Source organism: Cnephaeus nilssonii (genome assembly GCF_951640355.1).
Source record: "Cnephaeus nilssonii genome assembly, chromosome: 7".
NCBI classification, from domain to species: Eukaryota; Metazoa; Chordata; class Mammalia; order Chiroptera; family Vespertilionidae; genus Cnephaeus; species Cnephaeus nilssonii.
Window position 1 is genome coordinate 68527197 of NC_137078.1, and position 19906 is coordinate 68547102.

The 19906-nt window shown below is 34.5% G+C and overlaps 1 protein-coding gene across 1 annotated transcript in view; it reads right to left on the reverse strand.

The window, feature by feature from the left end:
- Positions 1–19906, reverse strand: part of AGBL4 (AGBL carboxypeptidase 4) — a gene marked incomplete at both ends in the record, with an annotated part of 953795 nt that overhangs the window by 904648 nt on the left and 29241 nt on the right. The gene's annotated exons all lie outside the window — the stretch shown is intronic.

A 19906-nucleotide genomic window follows, 5' to 3' on the forward strand; every position in this document is an offset into this window, starting at 1 on the left:
ACAGAAAAACTTGGTTGAATCCATCTTTGACACCAATAGTCCAAATTTTCTGAAACAATTTTCAGGCATCTTAACAAAAACTCCAAGTATTTGAAACTACAGAGGTTCTACTAAGCAGTAAACATTTTTTTTTAATATTTACAACCATATTCCCTAAGGTGAAATTATGTTTCCTGAACTCGCCATTTTGTGGATCAATTTGATACTTAAAACAACAGGGAAGAAAAAAAATATTGAAGATGGGGTTTTGCATAGCCACTCAATCAAAGGTGACAATTACCTTGATGCAAGAATAAATAATAAAGCTGGAGGGTTTTATTAGTCTCAAAGTAATTTTCAAGTTGCATAAAATATTCTTTCTTTCAATATATATAAAAGTACTTTTACTTTCTTTCCCTATACATTTAGTCTTCATAAAATATTCAACATGTTGCTTCCAATGTCAATAAAATGTATCTGTTACTGGAAGAAGGAAAATCCATTTTGCAAAATGATAGGGAGATTACCCAGCATAACTATAATTATCAGGGCTAGGGAGTGGGGAGAAAGGCACAGAAAGAGAGAGAGTGGTTAAGCAATTTAAGGTTTTCTTAAGCCACATGCTGCATTTTCCTACAGAGAATTTTTAAGATGAGAAATAGACCTTAAGATCTTAGATAGGCCTGAGGCAATAAAAAGAAAAAGGTCAAACATTCTGCTAAAAGGCACTGCTGTCTTCAGAACAACAACTTATCAGCCAGTTTGCAGAGCCTCCTTATTTACAGCTATTGGTCCCAAAGGAAGTGCACTTGAGTGTGGGCCATGATTACTTTGTAATGAGTTTGCCAGGAATGATACAGAAAACAAATTTGTAACTGTGTGCCATTCACAGCTCAGAAACGTTAGCAAAGACTTTTTCTTCTGGTAAGGAAGAAGAGGGAGATGGGACACAATGGAGAGGGAGAGAAAATGGAAAGAGGAGAAAGGAGGCCTAACAATAAAAAGCCACCTTCAGCCCTAGCGGGTTTGACTTAGTGATTAGAGCATAGACCGGTGGACTGAAGGGTCGTGGGTTCTATTTCAGTCAAGGACAAGTACCTTGATTGCAGGCTTGATCCCCAGGAAGCAACCAACTGATGTGTCTTTCTCATATCGCTGTTTCTCAATCTGTGTCTCTCCCCTGCGCTTCCACTCTCTCTTTCTCTTTGAAAATCAATAAATCAATTGGCGGGGGGGGGGGGGGGGGGGGGGGGGGCGGGGAGGGGGGATGCCAGACCCTTCAGAAGACTGAGTTACAAATTTACAGGCGCAGTTTGGAAGATTCAGGGATTACCGACCCCAACTATCTGTTCCTAGCTCAAAGGCCTTACTCTAAGGCAACTCCATAAAATGCTTGTTTCCAGGGAGTGGATTTGTACTCTCACAGATTAGCAACAAAAGGTCAAGTGCTAACCTACATATAGTGTGCTCATTTCCAAGATCCTATTCTATCTCTTAGTGCATAAAAGTGCATACCATGATAAATGAGGATGGTAGAGAATTAAACTTTATCCAAGAACTGTCAATAAATCTATTGTTGGAAATATATGTGAATCGAAGTAGCAGAGGTAATCTTTGTCTTTTAAAGAGGTAGTTTTTCAAAAGGAGAATTACACAAAGTGCTCCTCTGTTTTTGTCAATATGCTGCCAGGTTTTGAAATACTATTTTTCATCCAAACGATAAAAATCTTGACAAGTAAGCAACAGAAAATCTCCAATACACTTGCAGCTGCATTTCAATCTATACATATTCTTTAAACAAAACAACCAAAGAACAGCCTGGCCTAGCAAAATTATTGCAATATTTGGACCTCAACTTCAAGATAATTAAAAACAAATTTTATATTTCCATTGAAATATGTCGACAGGTATTCAAGTTTTAAAAAATGAAAATCCAGATGAGAAGATGGAGTAAAAACCTACATGTGAATTTCAAGAGCTGAAAATTAGGAAAAGGCTTTTTTCCAACTTCACACTTGATATTAACAAAACAAACAAACAATCTTCAGTTCTTCTATTTCTAAAAAATGTAAGTGTGTGTGGAGAGGGAGGGTAAATAATTTGATGTCAGAAGTCTCTGGTCTAAACTTCTAAAATCATAAGAAGGAAGTTTAATTCTGATAACAGAATTAAAATCAACAAAATGAAATCTGAGAAATAGCTCAACAATTATAAAACATATTTTTATATAACTAAATGATCAAAAAGAAATAATAATGAGAAGTATAAAGTATGTGGAACTTAATGAAAATGGGAAAAATATGAAAATTAAGAGTCTATTTATAAATTTAATATCAGACAATAGTTTTGAAATCAATAATGTGATAGTCTGCTTTAAAGAAATTAGAAAAATAAGAGCAAACAAAAAACAAAATAAACAGAAGAAAATAAATAATAAAGATTAGAAAAAAAATTAAATTAAAAAACAATAAAGTCAATTAAACCAAAATGTGGCCCTTTTTTAAATGTTATTTTTAATTTTTTTAAGCCCAGCCATGTGGCTCTATGGTTGAGGGAAGACCTATGAACCAAGAGGTCAAGGCTTGGTCCCCAGTAGGGGGCATGCAGGAGGCAGCCCAACAATGTTTCTCTTTCATTGATGTTTTTATCTCTCTAGCCTTCTCCCTTCCTCTTTCTCTAAATCAATAAAAACATATTTTAAAAGGTTTTTTTTAATCTTTATTGTTGAGAGTACTACAGATGTTTCCCCTTCTTTACCCCACTGCCCAGCTCCACCCAGTCCCCACCCTACCCCAGGCCCTCACTACCCTATAGTCTCTGTCCCTGAGCAATGCATATATGCATATAATTACTTTGGTTAATCTCTTCCTGCTTCACTCCCCTCTTCCCTCTGAGATTTGTCAATCTGTTCCATGTTTCCATGTCTCTGGTTCTATTTTATTCATCAATTTATTTTGTTCATTAGATTCCACATATAAGTGAGATATGTTAACTAACCTGATTGTGGTAATCATTTCACAATGCATATGTAGACCTTAAATATATAAAATTGTTATTTATCAATTCCACTACAATAAAGCTGGAGAGAAAAAGGAATGGAGTACTGATACCTGCTATAAAATGAATGAAGCTTGAAATATTATGCAAAGTGAAAGAAATCAGTCACAAAAGACCACATACTGTATGAATCCATTTATATAAAATATCCACAAGAAGGAAATACACATAAATGGAAAATAAATTAGTGACTGCCTAAGGCTTAGAGGTGTGGGGAAGAATGGAGAGTGACTGATAATTCGTACAGTGTTTCTTTGAGTGGATTACACAAATGTTTTAAAATTATATTATGGTAATGGTTGCACAACTCTATTAAAATGCTAAAAATTATTAACCTGTACTATTTATATGAATGAATTTCAGGGATGTGAATTATATCTGAATAAATAAAAAATTTTTTAAAAAAACGTTTCTAAGGAAATGACAATTCAGACAGAAAACTGAAAAAATACCCTATAGTATAACACATATGCTAGAGCTAGGAAGATAGGAACCTCTCTAATCCAGGCCTACAGTCCAGAATTGGGCTAAACTACTCTTGGCCTTTATGGGGGATAAGGCGAGCACTCTAATGCTGAAATACTATGGCTTTGTAGTTAGAACCAGGTTTAATTCCCCACTCTGCCAAGTATTTGCATTAAGACTATGGCCTCATTTTATTCATCTATAAAATAAAAACAAACATAATTTTCAGTATGTAAGAGGCTTTGAAAGAATATATGTAAAGCTTCTAGCACTGGTCCTTATGCATAGGAGAAATTCAACAAATCAAAGTACTTATTATTGTTATTACATTCAGAACTTTGCTGAATACTACTAATTAGCCAGCTACAATATTAATATCCTGTTTCAGGATAGAGATGATACCAATGTACTCTGAGATTATGTACAACGAGAATTCTAATCTTACTTAAAATCATACAACCTAAAATGAACTTCAGCTAACAACTTTTAAAAACTATTTGCAAGTTAGTTGTTTTTTTAAATCCCACCATATACCACCTGCTCACAAATTCAGCCCCCTCAGTAGCTTCTCATTAGGAAGAATGCCAAAACAACAAGCTAGAAAGAAATGTCACAAAAATGAGTACCGCCATAACATACCTCTCAGAATCACTAAAAATCAACAAGCATAATTCCAGAGTACATGGGAAATGCCAGGAAAAAAACATATTTCCTCAGGTTATACCCACATAAGTTCTGGGAAAAAGTAACAGGAATAAAGAAGGACCATCCTTTCGATATTATAGTTCATTAGTTAATCTCGGAAAGATTGTCAAATGTGAATGCAAAATATTACATAAACCTTTACCTATCACACTGTTGCTTTTCCAAAATATCCCAGAAAACATAGGCGAACATTTTTCTAGTTAGAAGTATAACAACATATAAATAAACACATTAATAAATAAAATAAATAAATCCACCAAATCAACCATGCAGAGAAAAATCTTTGCTAACATCTTGGGGTACCCTCTTCATATCTTTTTCTATGAATATTCATATTTTTACATGTTTGAGGTCAAACTATGTATAAAGTGTCACAACTGATTTTGCTTCATACAGGGTGGGGTAAAAATAGGTTTACAGTTGTTCCTATGGAAAATAATACGTTAATAGAACAAACACTGTCTGTTGCTGCATAATAAATTAACTCAAAACTTAGCTGCTTCAAACAAAAAAATATTTATTGTCTCACAGCTTCTATGAGTTTCTGAGATAAACCCTTTCTACCTTGAGTTCCTGCTAAGTGACAATATTTTTTACCTTCTTTTAGGCCCTGTTCTTTCATTGAGGGGATTAGTGAAACACACCCTTAAAATCCTCAGAGGGCCTATTGTCTAATTTAGCACTCTGATATTCAATCTTTCTTAGGTCTGAACAAAGGATTTGACAGTCACATCCTCAGCTTCATCTCAGGCATACCCTGGATTTTCTGAGAATACCTTAGTTTTTCTATTTACCTAGAAGAATTAATCTTAGAATCATTTGTCACCTGGAAAGGCTGACAAATTTTGAACCATTGGGTCCTGGCTCCTTCATGTCTAACAGTTCTTCCTTTAGTTTCTCTCTCCTCACATTTTACTATAAGCAGCAAGAAGTAACCAGGCAGCACCAACATTCTGCCCAGAAATTTCCTTAGCTACAATTCAGTTTCATTTAGTGCATCTTCTACTTTTCACATAACTGCAATGACAGTTTTGCTAAATGTTCCATCACTACATGAAAAGAATCCTCTTTCCTCTAGTTTCCAGTAAGATTATTTTCACTTTCCTTTATGCTTTCAACTGAATTCCTCTAAAAGGTAGATTTGTTTCCACAGTTTCTTCAGTGCTATACAAGAGTCACTGACACTCTAGCTAAAATACTGTAATAGTAGAATAGAGGGGATGAAGAGGTCCCGCCCAGCATGAGTATATAAATCTTTTCAACACTTCATTAATGCCCAAGGAATTCAGCTGAACAAAGACAAAGGAGTAAATATCATGTCATAAAATATAATCTAACCCACACTCACCTTAATAAAGACTAAAACGAAGCCCAAATAAAAACCTGAGGAAAGACAGCATTTGGAGGTTGAGTCCTCTGTCAGGATTCCCAAGATCACCCCCAGGTTTGATAGTTCACTAGAAGGATGCAGGGGACTCAGAAGTTAAACTCACAGTTACAGTTTATTGCACAGAAAAAAACAAAGCAAAATTAGCGAAGGGGAAAAATGGCACATGGAATGAAGCCTTGAGAAAACCAAGCACAAGCTTCCAACTGTGGTCTCACAATGATGTCACACAGGAAACAATTCTTTCACCAATGAATTATGACAACAACAGAAATTTTATCTACCACGGAAGCTCGTCTAAGCCTAGGAACCTACGGTTTTGGGGGGTGGTTAGTCATTGAAACTCCAGACCCATAGAAGGAAAGAAGATTTTCACCACAAACTATCTAGACAAGCTAGTGCTGTGTTCTCTGCTGGTACCAAGCATGTAAAACATTCTTACCAGAATAGGCCAAGAGTATTATCAGAGCTAGCCAAGAGACAGGCACAAAAACAGGCCTTTCATGGTAATATGCAAGGTTTAGGAAACTCATGATAACTGAGTTAATTCTTTCTTGCACAAGTCCCAAGTTAGAGGGGCTTGGTGAACACCTCAGGCTTTCAATAAATCTGCTCTTACAGAGCATGTAACTAGGTTCATATAAGTTCAAGATATTTAATCAGTATTTCAACTGATACTGGTTCAAAAATCATCTCTTTGGATGATAAAATCAAAACCAAAAGTTTCTACACTATATCATTCACAATGTCCAGCTTACAATAAAACATTACTAGTTACACAAAGTAACACAAAAAGAAATGCAGTCAACAGAGAACAACACTAAGATAGCCAAATTTAGAGCAAAACTAAAAATAAAGAAATAAGGCAAAGAAGCTAATAGAGAAAATAAAATGGAATGATAAATATATACATTAACATGTGTGCATATACATTAACATGTATTTATATACATTAACATGTATTTATATACTTAATATTAACATGTATGTGTATACATACATGTCAAATGCCTACTATGAAATTAAAGAAAATTTCTGTCCTAGTTTAGTTCAATTTTATTTTTGTAAATATATTTTTATTGATTTCAGAGAAGAAGGGAGAGGGAGAGAGAGATAGAAACATCAATGATGAGAGAGAATCATTGATTGGTTGCCTCCTGCACACCCCACACTGGGGATTGAGCCCGCAACCCGGGCATGTGCCCTGACCGGGAATCAAATCAGTGACCTCTTGGTTCCTGGGTGGATGCTCAACCACTAAGCCACACCTGGTTCCTGGGTGGATGCTCAACCACTAAGCCACACCTGGCTGGGCTAGTTCAATTTTAAAAGCCCATTACAAATTCAGCTAAAACCTCTACCTCCATCATACTATTAATTTCCCAGAATTCAAATCATATCAGTCTCCTACCTAAATCTCCTCAATAGTTTCCCAATGCACATAAAATGAAACACAAAGCCTTTATTACTCACTATCCTGCATGACCTAGCACCTGTCTACTTTTCTGGTTTCCTCTTTTGCCACTCTTTCCTCTATAATGCATTCTCCTCTTTTCAGTTACTATACAAACGTCTTCTGAGTACTGAAACTGTCAGGGGGAATGCTTTGTAAAGACTATGTCTGTCTAAACACTATGCTGCACAACTGAAACTAATACAAAATAATATTGAATGTAAACTAAAATGGGAAAATAGTTTTTTTAAAAGACCCTTTTCCACACTGGCTACATTCCTGCCTTCTCATGATGCCTCCTTATCTTCCAGATCTCAGTTTAAAGGTTATCTCATCACAGAAGTCTTTCCTAACTACCCTAAAAGTTTCCATAAAATTTATATCACTGAATTCTCTGTTTCCTTCATAGTCCTTCTCACATCATGTAATCGTACATGTGTTTATTAACTTCTTATTGACTTTCCCCCACCAGATAAAGCTCCTTAAAAGTAGTATCGTTTTTTGTTCACTCATGTATACTACCTGCTTGCCATTATGTATGAAACATAGAATGTACTCAATTAATATGTGTTAAATAAATGGCATATGTAAATACCTACAACAGAAAATGATCCTAGTACATTTTCTCTTTATGAAATTACTACAGTGCTGCTAAAATTTACATGCGCAGAGGCATCATGGATATGTTCTCCTGAGTAACTTTCATCATTTGTCTTCCTTTTCATAACATGCAAGTATCACATCTTAAAACAGCAAGAGCACAGTTGGAGAGGATTCCTTCAGCAGAAGACATAGCTTCAGTGGAGCCATGTTTATGCATTAGCAATAGCTCTCATAGATTTGTAATGGGGAAAAAGCTGCCCATTTATATGTATAACAGAAAAAAAAATACACAGTTTCTTGATAGAGAATAAAATAAAGTAAAAACCAGCAACTACACAAAATCAACAAGCCAAAATTGGTGGTTACCAGAAAAATAAAAATGTACATGCTTAAAGTGGGATCAAAACATAGGCCATATATAAGAACAAAAGCAATTAAACTTTAAAGAGTAGCCAAATGGCAGTTTGTGGAGATGAAAAAAAACACATACAATAGTTATGGTCCCCTAATTATTATAAATCACTCATAGAAATGAGTAGAAAACCACTGGGAAAAAAAAAAAGGGTAGGTGCTTCATAAACTTCACTGGCAAGCATTATATCAGACCTTTTTGTATTTGTTTGGTATACATATCGATTCCTTTTTCCTTACCCCAGGTCTTTATCATGCTTCACCTGAACATAGTGCATATGTAAAATCCTTAATCACCTTAAAACACTCTATCAGTATTTGTTGCATGAATGAACATAATCCACCCAAATAACAGAAGTCCATTACTCTCTATCCCCTTAATTTTATCCAGAGCACTTATTACCTAAAATTTAAATATCTGTTATATTTATTTAAATATAGATTATAGTTATATATGACATATATCAAACTATATAAAATATAAACATGTATAGCATATTTAATCATATATTTATGGTCTAAAAATACATCATACATTATATTATTAATATACTAGAGGCTTAGTGCATGAATTTGCGCACAGGGGGGGTCCCTCGGCCTGGCCGGTGATGCGGGTCGATCGGGCCATCTAACCCAGTCCCTATTGGGGTGATCGAGGCCAGCCAGCCGAGGGGGGAGGGGGACAACAGGGGGTTGGCCCGCTGCAGAAGGTTGGCTGTAGGAGCACAGTGACCACCAGGGGGCAGGTCCTGCATTGAGCGTCTGCCTCCTGGTGGTCAGTGCACGTCATAGCAACTGGTCGACCAGTCATTCGGTCGTTTGGTCATAATGGTTGCTTAGGCTTTTATATATATAGATTTATAGACTATCTCCCCCTACAAAACATCAGGACTATGAAAACAAGAACTTTGTCCATTTTGACAGCTATATCCACAGAGCCTAGAACACTATCTGACATATAGCTAGTAATCAAAATTCCTGGCTTTAATGTCTTCAAATAATATTCATCAACTACAGTATCAAGTCTAAACACAGTACCATGCATAAAAGGTATGCTCTATCATTTAACACTAAATGATTTTCCAACATCCTGACCATGCTCCTCCATGCCTCTCAGTCTTTAGGTACACCAAGGTACTCACTTGCTTCCTTAAACACAAAATATACTGGAGTAGTCCAAGAGAGATGTAACTTCCTGAATTACGAATAGATAGTAATAGAACTAGAGATAAGCATACAGAACAATGAAATGCTTTGAAGGTAAAATAAATGGAAACTGCAAATAGATTGAATATCATGCGTGAGTGAAAGAGGGGACTAGTTGACTCCCATATTTCTGGCTTGAGAAACTGTGAATAGAGGAAGGAATGTTCAACAGAGAAAATCTAGAATTCTATTTCAAATTTCATTATTTTTTAAATGTTAGTGAGAATCTAAGTAAAGATGTCCATAGAAATTGAACATATAGCTAGTTAAGAGAAAAGGTCCAGGTAGAAAATTGATATTTGGGAATCCTATATAATAAAAGCCTAATATGCAAATAGACCAAACGGCAGAATGACTGTCAGCGGGGGTGGGGCCTGCAAACGGGCGGTGCCAGGCCAGCCAAGGCAGGTGCCAGTGGGCAGAGAGAGGGGACGGAGATCGGGGGTCAGCAGGGACTGTCGCTCACCAGCCAGTGCCATTCCCCGATTGCCCCACTGGTTGCCTCCTGCAGAGGGAGGCCAGACTGTGGCTTAGGCCCACTCCCTCTGCGAGAGGGCGCAGGCCGGGCTGAGGGACACCACCACCCCCAAGTGCACAAATTTTTGTGCACCAAACCTCTAGTTGTTAAATAATAGCTATTTATATCAGTAATCATATCTGTGAGGTAAATATGATTTTCCTTATTTATATTTCCTTATTTAATCATATCTGTGAGAAAGTGATTGTCATATAGGTAGTAATTTGCTCAAAGTTACACAGTAGGTGTTATTAAGAAAGCCAGATTATAATTCTTTCCAAGAAAAATTTAAAGTTTCTACTATATAATACTACAAATGAACTGCCACAGTATGAGGAATATTCTCATAGCATTTTAAATCATCTATATTTTAACACTTTGAATTTCAATTATTCATTTATAGATATGTCTCTTCTCAGTACCCAGCAATCTTGATGATAAAAATTACCTTACTTACATTTGTATCCTAATACATGATTCAACATAGAAATTCAATAAGTATTAGGTGAAATAAATGGTGACTGAAAGAATACATATGAGAACTTCAGTGGAGGATATCTTCTATTGTTCCAGGAACATAAATATTAATTCACTCATGGCTATTTCAATTTGAGGTTCAGATTGGTATTGGGAATTCAATATAATTCACCAAATATTTGGTGGACACTTGTGTGTTAGAGATTGCACTAGATATTAAAAGGTAAAGAAACTAAATTCAGAAAATAAAACAAAACTTCTGCCTTTGGTATAAAAATAGGAAAATAGAAATAGGTAAAATATGATAAACACATTGAGAAGAAGAAAGACACTGGGATTAAGAACAATTGAAATGAGGCTTTAATTGAACAGTAAATATTAGGTATACTCATGGAGGCTGTGCCAAACATAAGCTTAAGCTGAGATTTTTTTTTAAGATAGATGTGTCATCTTAAAGTATATGAAAATTTTCATTTAAATTTAAATCTTTTAAGTTTTCCCAAAAGATAAATAGGAAGATATTAACAAAATACCAAGGTATATTATATACCTAGATAGTAAGACTTATAAAGTTGCTATTACTTCACAAAATAATGCAATTCCTATCTGAACATCAATAATATTTTTTACATAAATTAACTCAAAATTTATCTAGAAAGTCAAATAAGTGAGAGGGGTGTATTTTTGAAAAGGGAGTAAAAATTAGTAATGTTCTATATATTTGTGAAGTACATCTGCAGAGTTTCTAATTTAGTATCTCAGATTTGAGGCCCATGAATATGCATTTTAGTAAGAACCCTAGATTATTCTGATTAAGAGGTCTATGGCCAAAATTTTGTAAACCACAGACCATATATAGTTATTTAATAAAGAAAGCATCACAAAAATCTCAGTAGAAGAGATGGATTATTCAAAAAATAATGATGAAAATACTATTCAGAGAATTTTAAGTTAAAGCCTCAGTTTACAACATACACTTACATTAGTAAGGATTAAAGAATTAAACCTATAGAACAAAACCATAAAAAGGCTAGAAGCAAACTTAAGTACATATTTCTTTGATTTGGAAGGATTAAACACAAAACCAATGGAAGAAAATATTAAAAGAATTAATATATTTGACTACTAAAATATATACATTCTCTTATGTCAAAAATATGATCATAACATTAAAATATATCAAGCTAAAAAAATACTGGCCACAGAGATAACTAAGGCTTCATATTCTTAAAACATAAAGAGCTCAGATATACCACTAGAAAAATGCTAAAACTCCAACTGAAAAACAACAGGAACAGACAATTCACAGAAGCAGAAAAGCAAATGTTAACAAATATATGAAATACGTTCAACCTTACCAATGATCAAAGAAATACAAATTAAAACAAAGAAAGGCCATTGTTTTGCCTGTGAAATAAGGGAAAGTTCCAATGGTGATTGTTCTCAATACTGGTGACCTTGTAATAACTTTCCCACACTGTGTGTAGAAGCTTAAGTTGGTACTATCATTCTGAAAGGCAATTAGCAGTAGACTTTAAAGGCACTGAAAAAAGATTCAGATCCTTTGACATTGTAATTTCACTTCTAAGTACAGTATCCTTAGGAAATGAGGAGAAATAAAGACAAAAATTTACGTATAACAATGTTAAGTGCAGCATTTTTCATAATAGCAATATTAGCTATTAAATGTTCAATAATAGGGAAACCACTAAATAAGTCCAACCACTGCATAATATTCTGTGATATGGGTTATTTAAATTATCTTTTTAAACATTTAGTGGCTTAATAAAATGATCCTGCTATAATGGGAAGTGAAAAGCACAAAAATCTTTTTCACTCTATAATCTCAATGATGTTTATAAAATTGTGTTTCTGAGTTTTTCTATAAATCAAAAGGAAATGCACAGGTTAATAGAATTTATTTCTAGGTAGAATTATATTTTTAAATTACAGATTATCTCATTTGCTTCACTATATCTTACACATCTCCAATAGTGAGTATATATTACTGTTTTAATATTTTAAAGTGACTTTTAAAATTTTAAATATATGGTTTAAAATAGGTTGGTACTTGTGCTTTGCCCTTATTGTATACTGAGCTTTGAAAAAGAAAGTTCCTAAACTAGCTTACCATTAAAGTTACACAAAATAATGATAAAATTGTAATATCCTTTAACATTATTCGGTTCTCTTCTCCTGATATTAAAGCTTTTCTGAACCTCAAAAGATTAATGTATTTTATGAGACAAAATTGCAATTGTATCTGGTATAATTAAAAGATTATGTTAGTTATCTTATGAGTCATCATCAAGAGGTAAAATGGAAGGCATACATTTAATTATCTTTTTTTCTAACCTATTTTTATTGATTTTAGAAAGGAAGGGAGAGGGAGAAAGAGACATAAACATCAATAATGAGAGAGAATCACACCTCCTGCATGCCCTGCACTGAGGATCAAGACCGCAACCCTGGCTTGTGACCTCCTGGATAGTGGGTCAACACTCAACCACTGAGCAACACCGACCGGGCATTTAATTATCTTTTTTTAAAAATCCTGTCCCTCCTCACTCCTAGTGGTGCTTTTCATCAACAAAATAGCAAAATTTAATGTTGCCAAAAAAAAAAAGAGAGAGAGGAGAATCTGATGTATGACCAAATTAAGTAATTAGGAAATGGAAAATGAATGTTTGGTTATATATACATTATGCTATAAAGAGAAAATGTTATGTTACTCTTTGTCTTTAAAAATGAAAATAACAAAAAACTGCCTCAAAGGGCTGTTTTAAAGATCTACTGAGTTAAGCAATGTAAAACACCAAAACAATGCTTGGCACATGGTAAGTGCTCAACAAAGTGAACAGTGATGATAATAATAGAAGTAGTTACCTTGATACTTTTCACAGTAATATAAAATTATTCACCATCAAATAATTAAATACTCCAATAATATGTGAATTTAAATTTCTCTAATTGTATATCTTTAACATAATCTAAAATTTTAGGCTTATAAGTTTCTTTTTACAGATATAACATAATATGTCATTTTATCATTTCATCTGCATGCCAATTGCTTCTCTATGATGCATCTATTCATCTGTTCACTGATATATTTAATGGTTAAGCACTTTTTATTTAAGTTTTGATTATTTTCTTAATGTGGGTTAGACTGATAATTCAATACTAACATTTTAAATACAACCAAAGAACGTTTTATATATGACAATTACAATATTATACTCAAAGGTCTTTGCACTAAATATGTATTTCATTTTAAAAATTCAGGAAGCATTTTATTTTATTTCAAAGATGTCCAGGTATTTTTGTAAGTTAAATGTTAATCTCCCACAGAAAATGTATTTTATCTCCCTCTTAAAAGTGTGGTTGCAGATAAAGTGATAATATATATTAATCCCTCAAAATCATAGCTACTTATTTTTACTTTGACAGCTAAGAAAAATGTCAAAAAATAGTTCTGAAATTAAAGAATTCTAGTATATCATCCACTCTCCATTAACTTAAGGTAAACTAATAATAATAATAATAATAATAATAATAATAATAATGGTGTTACAAAACAATGAATGTAGAGTCTCAGAAAGGGTGTAAAATGAATTACTATATTAGTGGTGCAGCATGTGCATTACAAATGTCTCACTAATGCTAATTTTCATTAAAAGCACCCTTTGGCCACACAGACTGCTTTAAAATATATGACTTCCTTTGTCACTCTAATAATTCGCCCTTCTATACTATGGGAAAATAAAATGTGATCAGAAGCTTTAGAAGCCAAGGTTGTAAATCAAACAGAAAAATCCAGACTCAGCTTTGGGAGACTTTCAGAAATACATAAATCTAAGAATTGAAATACAGTAGTTGAAATCGTCTCAAAGGAATCTTGTGCCTGAAATCAATAATATCCTTCCGATTTTGTGTCTATAGTTCAAAGCTCCATGAGTAGTCCTGTTTGGAAAGACAAGTAATTTCAGCACCAAGGACAGATGCACACAAAAATCTGTTCTGGGACCACTTTTGATTCACGAGGTTTTACATATCATACTTTAGAAAGTCATATCTGAAAATAATCATAAAACCACAATAAATAAAGTGGGAAATAAAATCACCAGACAAGTGGTTTGTCACAGTGTTTGAAATACTTCCATTACAGAGTCATTCTTCTGAAAATAAAGCTATGTTAGAGATATTCTTTGAGAAAGAAAATAACCCATTGAAGAATAATTGATTAGATCATTATCCTCTACAAATACTTTTACTAATTTAATTTACCATATAGTCATTGCCCTAGCAAAGCCTTGCGGAAATTTTCATAGAACAAGAAATTTTCATCCACAACTGAATGAATGGATAGATAGATAGATAGATAGATAGATAGATAGGAACATACATAGACAGATGGCATTTTTAAGGTACTTTAAAATTTCTAAAGAACATTCATAAGATAACTTATTTAATGGAATCCTATCTAATAAAGATGGAATATGCAAATTGACCATCACTTCATGACAAAGATGGCAGCGCCCACAGCCAATAAGGAGGGAATATGCAAATTAACATGACAAAGATGGCGGCTCTTGGCCCTGGAATGAAGGCAGGAGGCAGCTCCTGGCCCCAGAGCGAAGGCAGGAGGCGGCTCCCGGCCCCAGAGCGAAGGTGGGAGGCGGCGGCCAGAGTGAAGGCCCAGGTCCTGGTTGCTAGAGGGAAACCGGTGCTGGCAGCCAGGGGAAGGAAGGCCTATTCTTGCATGAATCTTCGTGCATCAGGCCTCTAGTATTAGATATAAAATAAATCTCCTAGCACAGTGGTCGGCAAACTCATTAGTCAACAGAGCCAAATATCAACAGTACAACAATTGAAATTTCTTTTGAGAGCCAAATTTTTTAAACTTAAACTTCTTCTAACACCACTTCTTCAAAATAGACTCGCCCAGGCCATGGTATTTTGTGGAAGAGCCACACTCAAGGGGCCAAAGAGCTGCATGTGGCTCGCGAGCCGCAGTTTGCTGACCACGGTCCTAGCATAATGCCCAGCTATAATTTTTGCTCAACAAATGTTTATTCATTCTCTTCCTTGTAATCCTAAAAACCATTGGGTTCCCAGTTTTTTTTAAATTTAATTTTATTGTTTAAAGTATTACAAATAGTAGTACATATGTCTCCTTTTTTTCCCCATTGACCTCCCCCTGGCCTCCCCTATCCCCTGGCACAAGCCCTCCCCCGACTCCCCAGCGGTGTCCTGCGTCCATTGGTTATGCTTATATGCATGCATACAAGTCCTTCGGTTGATCTCTTACCCCCCAACCCTCCCCTGCCTTCCTGCTGTAGTTTGACAGTCTGGTTCGATGCTTCTTTGCCTCTGTATCTATTTTTGTTCACCAGTTTATAATGTTCTTTATATTCCACAAATGAGTGAGATCATGCAGTATTTATCTTTCACTGACTGGCTTATTTCATTTAGCATAATGCTCTCCAGTTCCATCCATGCTATTGCAAATGGTGAGAATTCCTTCTTTTTTACAGCAGCATAGTATTCCATTGTGTAGAGTTACCACAGTTTTCTAATCCATTCATCTGCTGATGGGCATTTAGGCTGTTTCCAAATCTTAGCTATTGTAAATTGCACTGCTATGAACATAGCGGTGCATATATCCTTTCTGATTGGAAGATATACCATGTTCATGGATTGGTAGATGCAACATCATTAAAATGTCCATACTACCCAAAGCAATATATAAATTCAATGCAATCCCCATTAAAATACCAACAGCATACTTCAAAAACCTAGAACAAACTCTCCAAAAATTCATCTGGAATAAAAAAAGACCCCAAATAGCTGCAGCAATCTTGAGAAAGAAGAACAATATTGGAGGGATCACAATACCAGATATCAAGCTATACTACAAAGCCATTGTTCTCAAATCTGCCTGGTACTGGCACAATAACAGACATACAGACAGAGAACCCAGAAATCGACCTTAGCCATTATGCTCAATTAATATTTGACAAAGGAGGCAAGAGCATACAATGGAGTCAAGACAGTCTCTTCAATAAATGGTGTTGGGAAAATTGGACAGATACTTGTAAAAAAAATGAAACTAAACCACCAACTTACACCATACACAAAAATAAACTCAAAATGGATAAAGGACTTAAACATAAAATGGGAAACCATAAAAATCTTAGAAGAAGCCATAGGAACCAAAATAGCAGATATTTGTCGTAGCAATATCTTTACAAGTACAGCTACTAGGGCAAAGGAAACTAAGGAGAAAATAAACAAATGGGACTACATCAAAATAAAAATCTTCTACACAGCAAAAGAACAAGAAAGCCCACTGCATGGGAGAACATATTTGCCAATGTTATCATTGATAAGGGTTTAATCTCCAACATTTACAGGGAACTCATACAACTTAACAAAATGAAGATAAACAATCCAATCAAAAAATGGGCAAAGGACCTAAATTGACACTTTTTGAAAGAGGATATTCAGAAAGCCAAGAGACATATGAAAACATTCTCAAAGTCACTAATCATCCAAGAGATGCAAATCAAAACAACAATGAGGTACCACCTCACACCTGCCAGAACAGCTATCATCAACAAATCAACAAAGGACAAGTGCTGGAGAGGATGCAGAGAAAAAAGGAACCCTTCTTCACTGCTGGTGGGAATGCAGATTGATGCAGCCACTGTGGAAAACAGTATGGTGTTTCCTCAAAAAATTAAATATGGAACTGCCATTTGACCCAGTAATAACACTTCTAGGAATATATCCCAAGAAAACAGAAATGCCAATCCCATTTTTTTAAATGAGGATACAAAGTAGTAGAGCCTAATCTTTGGACTGGATCTAAGCAACCTTATTTCTCAAAGAACTCTTTGCAACGATAATAAGAAAGCATTTATTGTGACTGCTGGACTAATGACTAACAGATTGAAAATTGAAAACATTATTAAGAATTAATATCACTATATGTTACCTGCACCAATAGAAATGCCATCCTTCTACTGATGTACTTGTTCCCCTTCCCCTTCTCATAAATACTCACTGCCTTTGTCTCCTAAACAAAACATTCTTTGGGCTTCTGCCTAAATCAATGATTCTCGAATAGCTATTTTTATTGATCTCAAATAAATGCTTGCTTGCCTCTCAAAAACAAAAACAAAAAACAAATAAACACATACACACAAAGTAGTAGAGCCTAAATGACTTGTTAAAGATCACAAATCTAGTTAAATAACAGAGTTGAAACTTATACCCAGGTCCTCAGAGTATGAACCCTATGCTCTCTCCACTTTTGCCTCTACTGTTACAGGAAGGACTACTAACCCATCACTTGAAATAAGAAAGTCTAAATAACATTCTCCATTTCTTGTCACAGATATTTTTGGTATTTCAATTTCTGTGACACTTTAAATGCACTGAGTGTTTATTGTATTAATTAAACAGAGGTTTATAAGAATTTGGAAACCTATTCCCAGATCGGCTACTCACCAGCCAAATGACCTTGGAAAATTCACTCTACCTCTCTGAACTGCAGTATCCTCGTGTCTAAAATGGAGGTGAAAATGATGATGATGATGATGATGATGATGATGATGATGATGATGTGATACTCTAACATTTTCCTCAAAGTGTCATTGACAAAAAATCAGGTAATGAATCTGACAAAATTTTGAAAAATGAGACTATAGTATTTTATAAATATGTACAATTGTTATAATTATAATAATTATCAACCAGGTATCAATAATTGTACTATCTTAATTAACCCAATTTTTTAAATCTCATGTCAACCAAAAGATTTGGTAATTAATATTTCCAATATTGCATTTGCTTGATTATTACTTGTACGAAATAATAGGTACTGCTATTAAAAAGAAGTTAAAGTGCCCTGGTCAATTTGGCTCAGTGGATAGAGCGTCAACATGCGGACTGAAGGATCCTGGGTTCGATTCCAGTCAAGGGCACATACTGTGGTTAGGGATTGTGTGGGAGGCAACCAATCAGTGTCTCTCTCACATTGATGTTTCTCTCTCTCTCTTTGTCTCTCCCCCTCCCTTCCACTCTCTACAAAAAAAAAAAAAAATCAATGGAAAAAATACCCTCAGGTGAGGATTGACAACAACAAAAAGTTAAAGCAAAGTACTGACTGCCTATTCTAAGATGTGTGTTTTAAATTCATGCTAGAAAATTGCACCTTTGAACTGCTCTTCAACTAAAATTTGCTGCTAATCTCTAAAAGTACTGTGTTGATAAGCTTTACATAGTTGAGATTTTTTAAAAATTAACATTTAAAATTTGTCAGTTTACTTACAACTTCTCACAACAGACACCTTCAAATATGGAGCCATATAGTCTTTTATATTAAAATGTAATTTTAAAAGCATTATTTGTTCTCTCATAATTTTTAAAGCATTATTTGCTCTCTCAATGTGTTAGCATAAGCCTTTCTCTAAATATAGTACACAAGGCATGAAATTAATAAAAAACGGCAATGAATAAATTAAAATTATTTACTTAAGTATATTCAATATTTATTTGAAATACAATTTTAACTACCAGTATATGCAAGTAATTCACACCATAATGGCCCAGATTCATGACGGGGGGGGAATCACATGTATTCAATTCATTACATTTATTATTTTAGAAAACACTTAGATACTTTTGTTAAATTACCAAAGACTAAACTTACTGAGTGATTCATAAAACTGGATTCCACCTTATTCATGAGTTGTAATATTGGCCTAACTAGAGTAACTTTCTTGTCTGTCTGCATTGAGACAACATAATTGTTGTTTTGATTTCTTATATTATGGGTAATAACTTCTTTTAAGGGCAAATGATAAATAATTTGCCTTTTCATGAATCAATTAGTACTTATATTTGCTGATAACAATGGAATCTATCAATAGATTCTGCAAGTAAATTAAAGTTTGAATATCATGCATTACATTTGCTTTCAGGATGATGAAATCAACCCTTATATTATTGTACCCACAGCTGCATAACAAATCACAACAAAACTTTGTAGCTTAAAACAACAGCATGTTTATTATTTCTGCCAATTTTGTGGGTTGGCCAGTGATTCATGTGAGCTCACCCTTAATAAATATGTGAGTCTAGAGTACAGGAGAGAAGTCGGTACTGGAGATAGAAATCAGTGTGTATTTAAAGTCAAGTTGATATTTAAAGTCAAGTGATCAGATGAAATAACCAAAAGGAGTACTTAACTGTAAACAGAGAAGAAAAAATGGTGCAAGAACTGAGCCCTGAAACATTCCAGTGTTTAGAAGGTAAAGAAATAAAGTGGAACCAATTAATGTAAAAAAGTAATGGACACTAAGAAGGAAAGAAAATTAGGGAGTTGGTACGCATCTTTGAAGCCCCCCCCCCCAAAAAAAAAGAAATATATCAAAGAGGAGGGCATGGGATTAGCCCAAATGGGTCAATCCGGCTAATAGAACTATAAGAATACAGTTTTAATTCAAATTAACAAGCTGGGGGTCATTCATGACCATGAGAAAAGCAATTTTGAAGGAGCAGTATGGTTCATGAAAACCTGATTGAATGGGCTCTAGGGAGAAAGAAACTAAAGGCAGACAACTCTTTCAATAGGATTTTT